The following is a 15569-nucleotide window of genomic DNA, read 5'->3' as shown; positions in this document are numbered from 1 at the left end:
GACGGGCCGGGCCTGAGGGCACGTTCCCCGGGCGGAGAGGCAGCGCCGGCTTGGGCTGAGGGCCGGGACCGAGGGAGCCGGGGCTGAGGGGCCGGGGCTGAGAGGACGAGCTGAGGGGCCGGGGGTGACGGGCCGGGCTGAGGGCACGTTCCCCGGGCGGAGGGGCAGCGCCGGCTTGGACTGAGGGCCGGGGCCGAGGGGCCGGGGCTGAGGGGACGAGCTGAGGGGCCAGGGGTGACGGGCCGGGGCTGAGGGCACGTTCCCCGGGGCGGAGGGGCTGAGGGCCGGGGCTGAGAGGGACGGGGCTGAAGGCCGGAACTGAAGGACGGGGCTGAGGGGCCGGGGGTGACGGGCCGGGCCGAGGGCACGTTCCCCGGGCGGAGAGGCAGCGCCGGCTTGGACTGAGGGCCGGGGCCGAGGGGCCGGGGCTGAGGGGCCGGGGCTGAGGGGACGAGCTGAGGGGCCGGGGGTGACGGGCCGGGGCTGAGAGGGACGGGGCTGAAGGCCGGAACTGAAGGACGGGGCTGAGGGGCCGGGCGGAGGGGCCGGGGGTGACGGGCCGGGCCGAGGGCACGTTCCCCGGGCGGAGGGGCTGAGGGCCGGGGCCGAGGGGGCCGGGGCCGAGGGGGCGGGCCCGGGCCGGGTCGGACGGGGGCGGGGGCGGGCCCGGCGTTACCTGCTGCGCCGCCCCGGCCCCGCCGCGCTGGAGCGGGCGTCGTGCTTGCGGAGGGCCGAGGCCGCGGCGCCGCGCACGGGGCACAGAGGGATGAGGTCCGCCATGTCCGCCCGCCGGGCCGCCGGCTGAGCTGAGGGGCCGCCCGCGCACTCCGCCCCCCGGCGTCGCGGCCCGATGGCGTCGCCGGCCCGCGACGACGGGGCCCCCGGCGGCGAAGGCCCCGCCCCCGGGCGCGGCGCGGGCTGATGGCGTCACGGGGCGGGGCCGAGGGGCGGCGGCGGGCGGGAGGCGGGGCGGTGGGGCTGCGGGGCGGTGGGGCTGCGGCGCTGCGCGTGCGCGCCGGCCTCCTCGGCGTCCCCGTCGGGGGTCCCGGGGGCCTCGCGCGCCCGCCCGGCCCTGGGCTCCCGCGTCCTTCCTGCGGGCCGGCCGTCGGCGCAGGGCTACCCGCGGGCGGGGGCGGGGCGGTCAGTGGGGGCGGGGGGCCGCCCGGCGGGTGTGGGTCGTCGGCGGGGACCCGAGGGGCTCCTGGCGCGGGGGCCGGTGGCCTGTCCAGCGGGGGGCGGGGGGCTGGGAGCGTCAGGCCCCCTCCGCCCCCGCCGCCCCCACGCCCGCCCCGAGCGGCGCCTGTGCCCTCCCGAGAGCGCGTCCAGCGGGGCAGCTCCCGCCCTCGTGCCCTTGGTGGCCCCGACGAGCGGGGCCGCGCGGGCCGGGTCGCGGCGCCCCCCGCAGGTGGAGGCAGCTGGCAGGGCGGGCCCTGCAGAGACGCGGCCTCCTTCCTGGCGCGGGCGGGGACGCTCGAAGGGGCCGGGAGGCGGCCCGGGCCCCTGACTACAGCCCCCTCCCCGGCCCACCTGCCCCTGTCCTTAGGGGGCGGTTCCCGGGCGAGTAGGAAGAAAGGGAGTGAGTCTCCAGGGAGGACCCGGGGAGTGACCTGGGCCTGGAGAGAAGCGTCCTCGGAAAAGCACGCCACCGCCCATCGCGGCAGCCGCAGTCGGTTCATGTGGACGCCGGATCCCTTCTTTGCGGGGGTCCCTTCTTGATGTTCCACCGCACATCTCTGCTATAAGAGAACGTTAGAGGGGCTGAGCTACCGCACAGTGAGTGAGTAGGGCGTTGGCCTTGCACGCGGCCGAACCGGGTTCGGTTCCCTGCATCCACCGCCGGGCGTAATTCCCGAGTGCAGAGCCAGGAGGAACCCCTGAGCATTGCCGGGTGTGACGCAAAAAGGAAAAAAAAAGAACATTCGAATAATCAGTGACAGTTATTTCATTCTTTAAGGGAATTCAATAGACCTGAAAAAAAGTACAATGATAATCAAAACATAATTAAAATTGCTAATCAAAATGCATAGCAGGTAGAAATTGTTAAGCTGGCGTGGAAATAGATTTTCTAGATTATCCCCCCCCCCCCAAAACCTCTTAAATCTTGAGATGTCTGTAATGAAAGAAACAGGATGACTGCCCCAGGCACGGTGTTCTTCAGAGGCACAGACAAAGATGGGTGGTCACCATATAGAAGAGACACGGGGCCCTGTGTGAGGCACACCTGAGTGGGAGGGTCCCGTGTGTGAGTGCCTGATGTACCCCCAAGGGGGAGTTCCTGTGTGTGTGAGAGTTACTGTGTGAGTGTGTGTGAGGCACATCTGGGGGTCTTGTGTGGGTGTCAATTTGTGTGAGGCACACTTGAGTCGGGGGAGGGGTCCCGTGTGTGTTTGTGTGACTGTGTTTGAGTGTGAGACACAGCCGAGTGGGGGGCGCCCAGTGTGTGTGTGAGGTGCACTTGGTTACAGGGTCCCGTGTGTGTGTGAAGCGTGCACCTGGGGGTGGCAGCTTCCAGAATGTTAATTGGATTGCTCCTCGGACCCTTGGTGCTGATGAGGTGACTCCCCCTCCTGTGTGTGCACAGCGGTCCTGGCGCACAGGGTGAGCCTGATGGTGGCTGTCTCGGGGGCTGAAGGACAGTGGACGTGGCCCTGAGCACCTGCACCGGGATGGAGGCGTTTGGACACCTGCTTCCTGCTGCAGCACGGAGGTCCCCGCCAAGGGCCTCTGTCAACCCTCAGGCTTCCTGGTCATGCTCCCCATGGCACACGCAAGGAGGGCCTGCACAAACACAGACCAGGGCTGCTTGCGCTGAGGGGTGGCCGCTTGGACTAGAACCTTCTGAGTAGGGAAAATCATAGGTGTGGAGGCTGCCAGATTGTGAGCGTCTCTCAGCGCTCTGAGGGGAGTTCTCGGGATACAGTTTCTGCCTCTGTGGAACCGCCTCCGGGAGACCCGCAGGGAGGCCGAGGCTGTGCCTGGATGGACACGCATGCCCAAAGGCACGAAGCCTGTGCACAGGATAGCTCACCCCACTGACATCGGGTGTGTGGGGGGAACACGCGTGCCCTGCACAGGCGTGTCAGGTGTATAAGGACATGCTCAGCCCTCACGGCATGTCGCTTGTGTGCAAGACACACATTTACCCTACACAGGTGTGCACAAAGAACATGCTTATCCCACAAGGACATGCTGGGTGTGTTAGAACACACTCCACCCGGGACATGCCACGTATGTACCAGAGCCGCTTTCTCCACAGGGACAAGTGCTGTGTGCACAGGGACGCTGAATCACAGACATGTTTCTTGCACAGAGACCTGTGGGAGGGCGAGGTTCTGTACAGGACACACGTGTGCTGACCCAAGGTTCCATACAGGACACACGTGTGCTAACCTGAGAGAGGGTGAGGTTCTGCACAGGACACACGTGCTGACCCGCAGGAGGGCGAGGGTCCGTACAGGACACAGGCGTGCTGAGCCGAGGTTCCATACAGGACACATGCGTGCTGGCCCATAGGTGGGCTTGGTTCCGCACAGGACACACGTGTGCTGACCTGAGAGAGGGCGAGGTTCCATACAGGACACACGCGTGCTGGCCCACAGGAGGGCTTGGTTCTGCACAGGACACACGTGTGCTGACCTGAGAGAGGGCGAGGTTCCGTACAGGACACACGCGTGCTGGCCCACAGGAGGGCTTGGTTCCGCACAGGACACACGTGTGCTGACCTGAGAGAGGGCGAGGTTCGGTACAGGACACACGCGTGCTGGCCCACAGGAGGGCTTGGCTCCACACAGGAGCAGACAGATCCCTGCTGCTGCCACGGCAGAGGCCCCACGAGGCCCTCTCTGAAGTGAAGGGTGTTGCTGTCCTTCTTCCTGACTGCTGTGCCCCTGTGCGTCAGATCTGCCCCCGGCCCTGTCAGTCGGAATCCCTGACCCCTGTTCTCCCTGTGGGTGGCCCAGGCTTGCTGGCCCTCCCGCACCCTCACAAGAGTGGCACCGACCTCCCGCCCTTCCTGCCTGCACAGTCCCACAGCTGCGACAGCCCCTAACTCACCGGAGGTGCAGGCGCACTCGGCTTCCTCCCCCAAGTCTCAACATAAAAAACCCTCATTAAGGAAGAGAAGTGCTCCCCAGTGATGGAAGACAAAGGGAGCAATTGACTGGAATAAAGTCAGCGCTCCTGTGACTGTCCGCGGAAACGTGCCCACAACCACTCCATTAGCGGGTGTGTGGACGGAGGGGCGCTGTCCTGGGGGGCTGGAGGCTCGCCCGCTTCAGAGGCTCATATCCTGGGGGGGCTCAGAAGGGGAGAAGGAGGGGAAGCACCCCCAGAAACTGGCGGCCTCAGGGACCGCTGGTCAGCAGGAGGCCTGGGCGCCTCAGCCCCAGCTGCCTGCCTGTCCTCCAGCCGTCCTGCTGGCACCGCCCACCCGGGCTCCAGACCTCAGCCTCTGGGCGCCCTCCTCCCCCCATCTGGGCACCCTCCTCCCACCTCTGGGCGCTCCCTCCCCCCCAGCTGGGCTCCCTCCCCTTCCCTGCCCTCTGGGCGCCCCTTCTGCTGAAGCTTGGGAGCCCTGGCTGTTCCCAGGGGGCTGCCCTGGTCCTGGACCTCCTCCTTTCTCTTCAGCCTTCCAGAATCTTCCCTCTTGCTCGTCGTCCCAAGACTTGTCCCAAGGGGTGTAGTGGTGGGATAATGTTGCTGTTCTGTTTTGGAAAGCAAAGTCACTCACCTCAGACGTCTCACTGACCTGTGGAATTTTCTAGAAATGTAACTGGTTCACCCCTCACGCTCACCCGGGTGGGTTCAGGTTGCTGATTCCTTGGCCTGCTGTCCAGCAGCCCCTGTTAGGTGCTGGGTCACTAGCGTTCGTCAGGCCAGCAGGAAGCGCTCCTGGGGCTGCTGCGGGCAGGGTCTGCAGTGGGGGTGGGTGGGGGTCAGCTCTAGGGGACTTGAGTTTTCTTTCTCGTGTGACAACTCCAGGACCCAGAGCTGGGCCCAGTGTGGGGCATAGATGCTCCCTGGGGAGCAGGAAGTGACTGCCTGCAGGGAGGTGTCTGGCCTGTAAGAGCTCTGACATCCAGGCTGGTGTTTCCGGCTGCTCCCCGGCAGAGGACAGGGCCCTCCCATCCCCCCAGATTCGGTTGGGCTGTGCCGTCAGCGCTGGTTCACCCTGTCTGGTCTCCAGGGAAGTAAACAGACGTAGGGGGTAGGTCTCCGTGCTCCGTGCTCAGGAGGTGGTCCTCCAGGGATTTGAACCACAGCAGCATGAAGACACGTGTACTGCCTCCTGTGCTGCCTCCAGCGCTGCTTAAGGGGGATGTTCATGACCGAGCTGCAGTGTGGGGGGCCCAGGGGCCCCAGCCGGCAGTGCTCAGTCTAGCTCGGGGCACGTGCTCCGGGCTGAGGAGCTGGGCTGGAACGGCGCCTCTCACACCGCAAGCAGCCCAGCAATCCTCGGCCCTCAAGGACTGTTTCCAAGCTAACTCCTGTTATTCCTCAAGGTCGAGGGACCCTGCACAGCCCTCAGTCTGTGTTCCGGCTCTTCTTGATCCAAACTCCGTTTCAGCAGCAGGTGGGACCTGAAAGGGTGCCCAGTGAACAGTCGCTTTCTCGACTTTAATTGGGGTGGTTTCCCCCAAACAGAGCTGAGGGCACTCCTCGCAACGCTTGACCATTCGGGCGGACGGGGCCACGCCAGGGGTGGGAGATGGGTCCCGGCCTGATTTCCTTGCACCCTCTCCTGGCTCCCTTTCTCCAAGGCTAACCCTCTGGGTGGGGGAGGGGACTGTGCTGTGTCAGGATTGTCTGAGAGCCGAACAGCCCCCTGTGCTCGTAGCCGGCTCAGGGCAGAGGCTCCCGCACGGCCTGATGGCTCCCCCAGGACAGTGTCCTGTCAGGGTCCCGTCAGGCAGGCTCTGGGGCGTGGCCTGCCTCGGCTCCCGCAGGAAAGGGCTCCCGGGTCCTAACTGGTCCAGCCCAATGCCCGGGACCAGCTGGCACTGGTCTGCATGATTTCTGCCTTCTGCTGGCAGGAGATAGCAGAGAGGGTGGGGAGGGGTGCCTTGCCACAACTGTACTCCCTGAGGCCCAGCTCCGTGCAAAGGGCCTGGGGCCGAGGCTCCCACACCTGCAAATCATCACAGGAGTGACAGGGCCAGTGTGGGCCTTCAAAGCCAGCCCGCCAATTTGGACGTTCACGCAGGGACGCCTCTTGCCTTTGTCCTCTGCCAGGCCGGGCCACTCTCACGGCCCCCCCGCCCCTCTCGCAGCCTGCAGTGGGGGCACAGGAGCAGCACGAGGGGGTGGGGCATGAGCCCCACTCTGGGCCGAAGGCCGGTCGGCCCCAGGTCCCCTGCACGTGCACCGCAGGGTGGAGCCCGGTGGCTCAGGGAAGGTGAAGCCATGCAGTTGGCTCTGCAGTCTGATAGGGAGAGTCCAGGCCGGTGAAGTCAGTCAGAGAGGGACACATGGGGGTCTCTCTCATCTGCGAGACGCAGACGGACATGGGGAGTAGCAACGCCCGAGGGGAACAGGAGCTGAGCGGTGCTCTTCGGCAGGACGCGGCCACAGGCAGGTGGGGGTTGGGCTGTGGGGGCTAGCACTGGCCAGTGGGGGGGGGGCTGAAATGCGTCATGATGGACCCTAACCATGAGCAGTGTTGCACATCGTGGCATCAAGAAAAAAGTGTTTTTGGGCCACAGCTGGTGTGTTTCTTGGAGCTCACATTCTGGCTCTGCACTCAGGAGTCACTCCTGTGGCGCTCTGGGGACCAAATGGGATCCTGAGGGTGCGACCCAGGTCGGTCGCACACAGGGCAAGGGCCCTACCCATTGTACTATTGCTCTGCCCCCTAAGACGGAAATGTAGCCCCCGAGGATTGCCCAGACAGCCGTCCCGTTCACACCGTCTGAGTGGACAGTCCACAGACCTCTCTGTGGGCGTTTCTGCTCACAGATTGTTTCTGACTTCGATGACTTCCCTCTTGTGGCCGCAGAGAAGAGCACTCTCTAGGGTTAGTGGTCCCCAAGCTGTGCTTCCCTGTGTGGTAATATGCAGTCTCTCTCTGTAGTGGCATCACACAGTCTCCCTGTGGTGGTGTCACAGTCTCCTTGTGGTGTCACACAGTCTCCCTGTGGCATCACACAGTCTTCCTGTGGCGTCATATAGTCTCCCTGTGGTGGTGTCACATGGTCTCCCTGTGGTGGTGTCACACGGTCTCCCTTTGCTGGCATCACACAGTCTCCCTGTGGCATCACACAGTTTCCCTGTGGTGCTGTCACACGGTCTCCCTGTGGTGGCATCACACAGTCTCCCTATGGTTTCATACAATCTCCCTGTAGTGGCATCACACAGTCTCCCTGTGGTGTCACACAATCTCTCTGTGTCATCACACAGTCTCCCTGTGGCATCACACAGTCTCCCTATGGTGTCACACTGTCTCCCTGTAGTGGCATCACACAGTCTCTCTGTGGTGTCATACAGTCTCCCTGTCGCATCACACAGTCTCTCTGTGGTGTCACACAATCTCCCTGTGGCATCACACAGTTTCCCTGTGGTGGTGTCACATGGTCTCTCTGTGGTGGCGTCACACGGTCTCCCTGTGGTGGCATCACACAGTCTCCCTATGGTGTCACGCAGTCTCCCTGTAGTGGCATCACACAGTCTCCCTGTGGTGTCACACAATCTCCCTGTGTCATCACACAGTCTCCCTGTAGTGGCATCACACAGTCTCCCTGTGGCGTCACACAGTCTCCCTGTGGTGGCGTCACACAGTGTCTCCCTGTGGTGGCACCACTCAGTGCCTCCCTGTTGCAAGCCGCGGCATTGGCCCTCTCTGCTTAGAGCCCCCAGAGCCAGGTTCTTGCTCTCCACGTGCAGGCTCGCGGAACCGAACTGCTCTGACAGAAAGTTCCCTCTCACCTCCGCCCTCCTGCACGGGAGCTGCCTCTCATCCGCCTCTGACTCTGCTCGGTGCCTGTGTCCCCCTCCCAGGGCCGTGTCGCAGCCAGACCCACTTTCCTCTGTGCCCTGTAGGAATCACGCATGACCTTCCAAGCACAGCGACTTTGCTGGCTGCACCGTACCATTTTGTTACCAAAAAGCTGATGGTTGATCTTCCTCAAGTATGTTCCCAAATCCAGAGTCACTATCCCGCTTCATCTCAGCAGTCATGGGTTTGTTCTGAATTTTCCTCATTGAAAGCCTCATTAGGTTCACTCCAATAGATTTAAACTCAAATAGGAATCCCTCATTTTAATATCTAATAAAGCTAGTACCTCAGTAACTGAAAACATTCTAATGAGTGTATTAGCAGTCCTAGTGGGAAGGTGTTCATCTAATAACCAATCTGTCAACAAAATGCTGGCGAGTGACAAATACAGAGGGAGGCAGCAAATGGCACAATGTGAGACAAGCGGACGGGAGCAGGAAACGCACACACGGTCCCCACATGCCCACAGAACTCCTGCCAGCCTTGGCCCATCTTGCTGGGGAAGGCTCAGTAACATGGTACGGAACACAGCAGGGTCCTGAGTCCACATCTGCAAGGCGGCCGGCTCCGGATTCCAGAGCGCCCACCTGTCAGCCTCTGTGTGTTCGGGAATGAAAGAGAGGAAGAGAGAAAGGAAGAATGGAAGAGAAAGAATGAAAGAGAGAAAGACAGAAAAATAGAAAAGAAAGAGAAAGAGAAAAGAGAAAAGAAGATAGAAAGAAGGGAGGAAAGGAAGGATGGAAGAACGAGAAATGGGCACAGAGAAAGAACAAAAGTGAAAGAAAGAAAGAAAGAAAGAAAGGAAGAAAGAAAGAAAGAAAGAGGTGAGAGAGATAGTACCGCAGGTAGGGCACTTACCTTACACGCGGCCGACGCAGGTTTGATCCCCAGCACCCCAAATAGTCCCCTGAGCACCTCCAGGAGTGATTCCTGAGTGCAGAGCCAGGAATAACCCCTGAGCATTACCGGTGTGGCCCAAAAACCAAAGCGGGCAATAAAAGAAAAAAGGGAAAGAGAAAGGAGGGAAGAAGGAAGGAGCAGAGAGAGGAGGGCATTCTTGGGAACACTCTTCTGCTTCTAGTTTGCTTTTGTCTTGGGCCACACCGGGCAGTGCTCAGGGACTGATCCTGGGCCGGCTGTGTTCAAGGCCAGTACCCTGGCCTCTTCCTCTCTCTGGCCCCTCTCTCAGCCTCTCATCCACACAGCCTGGCCCCACGCGGGGTCCCCCGATGCCTACCCTCAGGCCTGCTGACTTCTCTGGTCCACTTTCCTCCATGCAAAGGGCAAGCTGGGAACCCCCCGAGTTCACGGCCGCGAGGGACAGCAGTCACGGGTGAGGCAGTGCCGGTCAGGGGCTAAGACGGCAGACACCAGCACCTTGCTCGGTCCAGCACCAAAGCTGCATACCAGGACGTATGAGCTAATCTATGTCCTGCATAGGAGAGAGACCACCGTGTCTGGCCCTCCCTGGCTAACACCAGTCGGCAGGTTCTCTCCCCATTCACTTCCCTCACTGCCGAGCAGTTCACCGCGCTCTTGTCCATGGCCCTGTTTCAGGCTCCGGCTGGTTTCTAGGTTTTGGCCTCTGTGAACAGTGCTCTAGACACACAGGGTGCAGAACGCTTTTCTGGAGGGAAGTGGACCCTGGAGAAGGGATTGGTGCCGGATCACTGTACCCCTGAAACTTAGCAATGAATGACTTTGTAACTCTGTGATGCATGGTGATTCAAAATTTAAAAATTATAAAAAGACAAGACCAAAATAGAAGTAATTTAGAACTAATTTAAACTAATTGGAACTAAATTAGATGGATCTCAGGCCAGGACAGGCTGAGTAAATTCTCCTCAGAACTGACCAGTCCTGTGACGCTCCCATGTAGGTCGGCCATGTGCTGGGGTCCCACGGTGCTCGCCTGAGGCTGGCTGTGGCGGGGATGTGGAAATGGCTTCCGCCTTTCACAGAGAGCCGTGTGCCAACAGCAACACGCCCTGGCTTTTTGGATGCTGATGCAATGGCCAGGACAGCAGCATACACCATGCGGCCAGGAGGAAGCAGCCAGTCAGACCCACAGGTGAGTGCAGGTGGGCTGGCCCCCAGCCGCACCCCAGCTCCTACTTGGGGCTCTGCAAGGCAAGAAAAGGCTAGGGCGGGGCTTTCTTTGAGGGGAGCAGGACCACGCCCTGTCACTCTTGTCTGGGGGGTGTCCTGACAGTCTGCGTGGCGGCCAGCAGGGCTGCACCTCACCTTCCCGGGACCTTGCAGTATCTGGGCTCAAACCCAGGTGTGCGTGCAGTGAGCGACCCTTGGAGCAGCCGGACCCAGATGGGGGCCCCTGTGTGTGGCCACGAGCCCTGAGGGGCGAGCGTGGGCCAAGAGTGGGCAGGAGCAGGCACAGCCAGCACAGCGGACACACCCGCTCTGGGCGTCCTGCTGCCTTCTTGGCGCTTGCGCCCCACACAGTGGTCCCTGCTGCTGCCTCAGGGCCTGGGTCGGCTGACCTTCCCTGCAACCCACCTGCTGTCACCTGCTGACCCTTGACCTCTGACCCATTGACCCCTGTCAACTCCGACCTGCTGAACCCACCTGCATTTTCTGACTCCCAAGGTGCTCTGCCGATTGCCCTGCAACCATGTGCACCTGAGTAGGAGTATGCGCCTGTGGCTCTCTGGACCAGCCAGGGGCATATTCTGGTACCTGGAGGACGGGGCGCCTGGAGCACTGGGCACTGGAGCACTCAGCACCTGGAGCACGAGGCGCCCGGAGCACTTGAACCTGAAGCACTGTGTCTGGAGCACTGGAGCACTCAGCACCTGGAGCACGGGGCGCCTGGAGCACTTGAACCTGAAGCACTGTGTTTGGAGCACTGGGCACTGGAGCACTCAGCACCTGGAGCACGGGGCGCCCGGAGCACTTGAACCTGAAGCACTGTGTCTGGAGCACTGGAGCACTCAGCACCTGGAGCACGGGGCGCCTGGAGCACTTGAACCTGAAGCACTGTGTCTGGAGCACTGGGCACTGGAGCACTCAGCACCTGGAGCACGAGGCGCCTGGAGCACTTGAACCTGAAGCACTGTGTCTGGAGCACTGGGCACTGGAGCACTCAGCACCTGGAGCACGAGGCGCCCGGAGCACTTGAACCTGAAGCACTGTGTTTGGAGCACTGGGCACTGGAGCACTCAGCACCTGGAGTACTCCATCCTTGAAGGCTGAGCCTGAACAAAGCCAGAGTGGGCGCAGTGCTCAGTCCCGTGAGCCAGGGGGCGCTCTCTCCATGGGTGGGCGGCAGCTCCCCTCCCAGTGGGGGTCGGGGAGGCTCAGCTCTCCCTGGCGACCCATGGTCCCCGTGGCCCCATCTCGGGCGGGCAGCAGTGCCTGCCGTCAAGGCCCGGTGGTGCCTCTGAGGGGCCCGATCCTGCCTGATCCTGCCCGCCTGACCCTCCCGGGCCCCTCCAAGCTCTCGGCCTGGCCTCGGCCCCCATGGGGGGCCCCCACGGAAGCAGAGCAGCTCCAAGACCACCTTCCTGGCTATCCCGGGCCGTGTCAGCCTCTGCTCCCCGCCCCCGACACCAGGCTCACAGGCCCGGGGCCTCCTCCGAGGGGGTCAGCCTGGAGGAGATGCCTCACATCTCCTGAGTCCACGGCAAGAGGGCCTGAGGGACGGGGCCCAGCAGGTGTTTCCCTGCTCCCACCTCCGGGGCCTGCCTGCCCCGGCCAGAGGGAAGCTCAGGCGACGGGCTGGATGGGGCGGACTGCTGACCACCATGTCCCCAAGGTGCTGGCCACCTTGCACTCACTGCGGTGCTGAGACACGGGCTCAGCTGCTGCCTCTTCACCTCGTTTTCTATCTAACTGGCTCCAGACAAGCAGGTATTTGCTGGGTTAACCGGACGCTTGTCCCAAAGAGGCATCTTTCGGCGACTCAGTTCCTGGACACGCAGGCCGTGATGGAGAAAAGGCCCCAAGCACTGCGCACGCTCCTTCCAGAGTGGCAGTGAGACTCAGGGTCACGGAGCAGGGGTCAGTTTCCCCAGTCTGTGCGCAGCAGCCCACAGCAGCCCATGCCGAGACTGGGCTCCAGGTGTGCAGTGAGCCGCGGGGGGCGGCAGTGGCATCCCGGATCTGGAGCCTAGACGTGGCCACTCACCTGTGCCGGAGACCAGGAGGAGTGCCCGCAGCAGGGGGTCACCTGCCTGTGTCATCGGGAGCGGCCTCCTGCGGCTGCCCCACTCAGCACTGCACCAATGGGCTCAGGCAAGGGGGAGGCTCGGCTGGGAGCCGGCACAGCCGGGCCAGCTCTGGGCCAGCATCCAGGCTAGCAGCGGGGCTACAGGCAGTGCAGGGGCTGAGCGAAGGGCTGGGGGCCCACGACGGAGCTTATTCCAAGTCCTGCACTGTGGACTGAGGCTCACGAGAGAGAGAGGGCTGGGGTCTTGCTTGGGAGAGAGAACCACATCAGCTATACACGACCTGCCGCTCTGTGGGGCCTGGGACTGGGAGCCCCCAGCTCTGGGCACTTCCGGGCCCACAGCCCTCCAGCACTGATGTCCAGGCACAGGCCAGCCCGTCCCCTGAAACCCGCCTGCTGCAGGAATAGGCAGGACCTGCCCCCATGCACAGAGCTGCTCTGACCTGCAAGACGCCACCCAGGAGCTGCGGCAGAGCAGGACTGAGGGTGCCCGAGAATGCAGTGACCCAGCTTGCCCTCATCCTACGGACGGTACAGCTCCCAGCAGGGGCCTCCGAGGGCCACGGGACATGCTCCTCTGAACCTCAGGGGTCTCCAAGTCCCCTCACCCTGGGAGAAAGGGCTGGAGGCCACTAGGGGCACCCCTGGGCCCACACACCTGACAGATGCACGGCGGGGGTGGTCCCCTGCAGTGACTGTCCATTCACTGACTGTCACCCTGGTAGTGACCGCCCATGCAGTGACCATCCCCCAGCAATGACTGTCCCCTGTACTGTCCCCCAGGCCCCTTCCATGACTGTCCCCTACTACCTGGCCATGTGTGCAACGCACACATCAAACCAAGCCCCTGAGGTCTCCTGAGAGAAAATGCAGTGAAGATTAACGTTCACAGAGTTTGACTTTATTTTACCTTAAATATATACTTGCATTTTCAAAAGTTTCAATACAGTCAATGATTTAAAAAAAAATCAGAGAAACCAACACAATTTTCACGCTTCAAATGATTCACATATTTTCTTTTGCAAAGTCGTTTGTAATAGATTTCTTCATATTCACATTAATAAGTAATCATTTGTATCTTTTATCTCTATAAATTAACCTGTCTAAGGAAAATTTGGGGGGAAGGGGCACATCAGTGGTAGTTTAAAAAAATACTGAATTTCGGAAGCAGAAATTTTGTCACCGAATCTACCCCTTCCTAGAGAGAGCAGCGAGGGGCATGTGGCGGGTGGCCCTGGCTGGGCTGGGGTCTGGGGCTGCGCACCTGAACTGGCCCTCGCCACCTCTGCCGGGAAAGAAGGGGTGTCACTGTCCGAGCCTGGAAGCCAGAGCCAGCGCTGGTCTGGGGGAGGGTCCCAGGCCCCCCGCCGCCCGCCCCCACAAGGCCCTGAGGCTGGGATGGTGCTGCACAGGCAGGTGCCCGCGGAGGAGGCAGGTGGGCGCAGCTGCCACCAAGACTTCCTGGCACATGGGCACAGCCAGGTTGGTGGGGGAGGCCCTGTGGGCACTGCCGGCCACTAGCAAAACCCTCTCCCACACGCCGGACGGCCCAGAACTGGACATCCGCCAAGAGGCTCCAAGCGACTTCACTTCTGTCATTCGACTCCCGCTAGTCTCCGGAGCGAGGGCACCAGGGAGGGAGGCCACGGCTGACCGGTTCTCAATGAGCCAGCCCCCACGGCAGGTGCCGGGCAGCCATCGCGGGCCGAGGGCCACTTTCCTGCTGCAGCAGGACACGGGCCTATCTTGGGCAGCCGATCTGGTCCCACTTCGATGACGCCCCTGGCGCTACCAGGTTGGCACTGGGTGCCGCAGGACCAGAGACCGGTCAGTGACTGGATGGTTGTCCAGCAGCCACAGCGAGGTGGACGCAGGGCGGCCGGCCTCAGCCTCTCCCGACTGCTTCTCACGTGGCCGAGCAGGCTGCAGTGCAAACCCCCCGCCCGAGAGCCAGACCATGCCCCCTCCTCCCTCCTCTGGGGCCAGGAGGTTCTGGGCTGGCTGGGCAGTGGCGGCCCCTTCAGAAGACACATGGACACCAAGGTCCAGAGCGCCGGGAGGCTGAGACCCGGCCCCGGCCGGCCCCAGACCTGGTCCTGGTCCCGTCTGAGGGCGGCCCAGCTCCCCTGCACCCGCCATTCCCCAAGTGACCGAGGCACGTGGCTGACCGGTAGTGGAGCCTCTGCATTTGATTCAATCCCTTGTGACAAATACGGGGCCTTGTGGGAGGCACCCACCGTTCCTGCTCGGGGCCACGGCACTCAGCGTCAGCAGTGAGTCTCCGCTGCCCGACACAGCGTTGCCACAGAAAGTCTCTCGACGTGGAAGGGACTCACACAGGCGCCGCAGACCCCGTGTCCCCACAGTGAGCACGGCTCCGGCAGGTCTGCACACGGCCCTCGGGACACAGGCACCCGTGTGTGGATGCGGCGGGGGCTCCCCCAAGTGCTGCCCGCTCTCCCCACTGGCCACGGGGGAGGCCGCTCAGTTGTGTCCGCCATGAAGATTCCGCTGCCCTCCCGAGGGGCATGGCCACCTACGCACTAACCGGGTGTCCCCCTCTCTCTAGAACCGGCCAGGAGGGCTGCCGCTGTCCAGGGCCTGGGGTGCTTGCTCTCAGTGCTCTCCAGGGTAGCCTGTGTTGGTCCTTGGTGCAGTGATCAGAGGCCGCAGAGAGGGGCCCCCTGAGAACAGCCCCCAGGGCCCAGCCGCTGGAAGAGGCACACAGCCCGGAGGGGGAGCGTGAGGGGGCTTAGAGGAAAGTGAACGACTCCTGAGCTGGGCTGGAGGCGCCCTGACTCCCACCTGGATACCCCCCCTCTGGCAGCCGTCTCCACACGACACAGCACCCCGGTACAAGATCCTGAAAGTGCAGCAGTAGGAATTAAGAGTTTGCAACCGCGTCGTACAAACGTTACCGTTTATTGTACAGCTCTGATGGAGGCCGGCGCACGGCTGCCTCGAGGCTCAGGCGCGCCGGACGCTCTCTGTAACGTGTCCCAATTGTTGGGCTACAGACCACACTAGAACCACTGTCCACATAGCAGCTACAGACATTTAAATTAAGGAAAAAAAAGGTTCGTACTGACAGGTACTTGCACACGGAAGCATGCGATCCCTTCCCAACAGAACGCCACATTTGCCTGCGTGGAAATAACTCACTTATCCATAGGAAACAAATCTGCTTAAAAAAAAACTCACATAGCCGGGTGTCCTGTGCGGTACAAAGCGTCCCGTACCGGCCGCCGTCCTCATCCTGCGGCCGCAGCAACAAAGTGGGCGCACCGCCCACTGCCCGGGGTCACCGTGCCTGTGTCCCCCCGCCGGCCCAGACCGTGTGCGAAGTTCAAGGCCCGAGAGCATGGCCGCTGGCTGGCAGGGGTTGCATGCACG

General features: G+C 62.3%; 1 protein-coding gene across 1 annotated transcript in view; it reads right to left on the bottom strand.

The window, feature by feature from the left end:
• Positions 1-726, bottom strand: part of ATP9B (ATPase phospholipid transporting 9B (putative)) — a 124042-nt gene extending 123316 nt beyond the window's left edge. Inside the window, exon 1 of the mRNA XM_056131486.1 lies at positions 677-726. The gene's annotated coding sequence lies outside the window, so the exon portion shown is untranslated. The remainder of the gene's footprint in view (positions 1-676) is intronic.
• Between the last annotated feature and the right edge of the window lie 14843 nt (positions 727-15569).

The sequence above is a fragment of the Sorex fumeus genome, unplaced genomic scaffold (assembly GCF_029834395.1).
Source record: "Sorex fumeus unplaced genomic scaffold, SorFum_2.1 ptg000092l, whole genome shotgun sequence".
NCBI classification, from domain to species: domain Eukaryota; kingdom Metazoa; phylum Chordata; class Mammalia; order Eulipotyphla; family Soricidae; genus Sorex; species Sorex fumeus.
Note: the sequence above shows the minus strand (reverse complement) of the source record. Positions and strands in the feature narration are given on the sequence as shown.